Below are 3,353 nucleotides of genomic sequence, written 5' to 3'. Positions count from 1 at the left end.
AATTTGTTCAGATGGTAACGCGTTTATCCATTTATGTGTGTGGCAATGCTGGCCAATCATCTGTCAAAAGATTGGATAGAGTAGTGAAAAAAGTGAATTTGTGTGTGAAATTTGATATATTTCGGAGAAGTACTCAATTTTAATATCGTAAGTATTTAATTAATTTAATATACATATGTGCAAATATTAAAATGCATAGAAGCAAGAAAATTAGAAGTGAGGTAAGGCAGGTGGTGGCTTTGCTGTCGGAGGCTCGCCAACAATTGAAAGTTTGCCAATGGAGCCTTCCATGTCAACTGCTGCATACAATCCTCCTTTGCGTAACTTTTCAAGTGAAGAAACTTCCTCGGAAAGCGATTCAGAAGAGATTGCGGATGATTTGCCCAACTTAAATGATGAAAGTGTTTCTATCAGAACCCGCTTATGGAAGCATATGTAGAGGGCGGCCCCCACTCCGTTGGAAGGACCAGGCGGAAAACGATTTAAACTCCCTTGGTGTGACCAATTGGCGCCGGTTGGCAGAGAGGAGGAGCAACTGGAACGGGAAAATGTACACTCCACCATGGAATTTACATAAAAATGCATTAAACGAACTTCCTTTTTTAGAACTTGTCGAATTCATATTTAGTTTTTTAGTATTACCACTCAGTAACGCGGAGGTTGAAGGAGTTTTTAGTGGCATGAAAATTCTGAAAACTAAATTAAGGAACAAACTAAAAATTAAAATGCTTAATGCGCGGCTTAATATTAGAAGCTCGTTAAAACGATTATCTTAATGTTTTAATGACTTTGAAATTACCGATGATCTCATATCTATGGTAAATAGCCAAACTTTATACCCAGACTTAAGTTCTTCTGACTTTTCAGACATGGAATATTTTATATAAATTATTAGTTTGTAATATTTTTTTATGTATATACACATATGCAATAATTTAAAGTAATTCCATGTGCTAGTCAAAGAAAATGTGCCTGATATGTTTTGAAACAGGAAGTTATGCTTAAGTTATGTTTATAAGTTTTTATTTACAAATGTGTAAACTAAAATATAAAAAAAATTTAATGAATTAACGAAAAAATTTCTGGCCTTTTTTAGCTTCTTTTTTTTTCTAAATTTAGCCTTTTCTAACCTTTTTTTTGCCAATCTAGCTTATTTTTTTTAATAACATGTTTCATAACTTCATTGTTTTTAGAATTTTAAAGAAATAACACTGCCAGTTGCACCCCATTTAAACATGATCGCCACTGCTCCAGAAGCAGCTCCAGCGATGGCGAATCTCAGCTTTCTACGTGCACAAATATCGAAGGAATTGCGTGCAAAGGCTAACGAATTTCTTTATTCACGCCGCAATGCTAATAATCTTGTCGACATCATTGATCATTTTAAGCTTGGTGTTGAACAAAAACAAACAATTGCCTCTGCACTGCTAATACTGGAAGTTGTATTTGTAGAATTGCTGAAGAGACGTGAAATGTGCTTTGATTGTGCGCAAGCAAAAACCAAAGATAACAGTGCAGAAACGAAATATCGGCAGTGATTGCGACAACGTTTTGAAGAAGCGCTACAATTAATACTCAATTCTATAGAACACGAAAAAGCAACCGAAGCCACACAAGCGTAGGCTACAAGTATGAAATTATTAGCAGTCGAAGGCAAATAGCCCTTAGATAAACCCAATGAGCTTTGCCTGTTTCCTAAACAACGCCTGCGAAATATACTGCAAAAATTATTGTTGTCAACAAAATCTCAAAGTGCGTTGCTGCAACGTTTAAAAGAGTATGCCGAATATTTGGATTTGGTTTTCTATAGTTGGAAATTAATGTATCAGTTAGTTTCACGTATCACTCTCGCCAACGAAATTTTTGCTTGTAATTACTTGGAGCTCATTAATGCATTACCTGTAACTAACGATTTGCACGAAGAACGAAAGTTACTGTGCGAAGCATAATCAACTGTTGAAGAAGATTCCACACAACGTGAATGCTTTGATTATGCACAAACACGTAAATGTATTAATAAAGTATGTCTTTGTTTGATGCAATGGACCGATGGTATAAGCGAGCCTGTGCACAGACAAATGCTTATCATACTACCAGAGCGTGTTTTACCGCATTTAGAAAAACCAATATTGCTTACAGATTTCCCCATGGACTCACTCGATTGTGGTGGCCCTGTTAGTTTACTTGCGCTGCAAGGTATTTTTACACTCATACAAAGACATAAAATTACATATCCCAACATATATGAAAAGCTATATTCAATGTTCGAACCAGAAATTTTTCATACAAAATTTAAAGCGCGCCTATTCTACTTATCCGATATTTTTCTAAGTTCTACCCATCTACCCGAGAACTTGGTGGTAGGATTTGTTAAACGTTTAGCACGTCTCAGCTTAATTGCACCCCCACAGGATGCTATTATAATTTTACATTTTATTGGCAAATTTAATACTACGTAATTCGGGCTTGAAAAGGTTAATTTGTGCGCAAGCGCCCATAGAGATTCCTCTTGATCCTTTCATAAGGGAGGAACGCGAACCTACAAAATCCAATGCACTAGAAAGCTCTCTATGGGAGGTGATGTCATTACAAAAGCACGCTATACCTGCTGTGGCGTCTGCGGCACGTTTCATTTCACAACTTCTTCCCGCAACTGAATGGGATTTATCTTCTGTACTTGAAGTGAAGGAGGATGATATTTTCGATCTAGAGATTTCCAAAAAGAGCAAACAATATGCTTTAACCTTTGAGCGGCCGCAGTCTCTATATTTAGCTCATGATGATAAAGTGAAACAGCGAGTAGAGGATGTGGTGTCGAAAGAAGTTCCGCCTATTGCCCTGAACTCATAATTCTGTCTAGGTACGAGTATGTATTTTTTTTTTATAGTATGAATTTTTAAATTTGTTCTAATTTTTTCAAACTTTACCTTTGATTTCGTAGGAGGTATTAAGCTTCCACACGGAATATGACTTGACCATGAAACAAGGTGAAATATTGCTCATCAATGATGTCATACAAAAGCACATGACTGGTGGTGGTAAATTGGGCCAATTTAAGAGGATTGGGACTTCTTACAACTTCACGTTGCACTGTACTTTCATAGCGCTGTGAGCTTTTAAAATGCGGTGCTCATTTCGGTATTAGATCGGTGAGTGTTTTTTTAATGTATGTATATGTAACAGAAAATTGAAAACCATTGGGAATACATACAAGTGAAAAATCTTCCTATCCCTCCATTGCCATAAATTGAAGTGCCATAAATTGAACATTTATGTGTTAACTCAGCCTTTCTTTTAAATGTGTATACAGAAAATCAGTCTACATATTATCATTCATTTTTAAAAATCACGTT

General features: G+C 36.0%; 1 pseudogene; it reads left to right on the top strand.

Moving 5' to 3' along the window:
* Positions 1-1,251: 1,251 nt before the first annotated feature.
* LOC137235398 (nucleolar complex protein 4 homolog B-like) lies at positions 1,252-2,850 on the top strand (annotated as a pseudogene).
* The last annotated feature ends 503 nt before the right edge of the window (positions 2,851-3,353 follow it).

Source organism: Eurosta solidaginis, chromosome X, assembly GCF_040869045.1.
Source record: "Eurosta solidaginis isolate ZX-2024a chromosome X, ASM4086904v1, whole genome shotgun sequence".
Taxonomy (NCBI): domain Eukaryota; kingdom Metazoa; phylum Arthropoda; class Insecta; order Diptera; family Tephritidae; genus Eurosta; species Eurosta solidaginis.
Note: the sequence above shows the minus strand (reverse complement) of the source record. Positions and strands in the feature narration are given on the sequence as shown.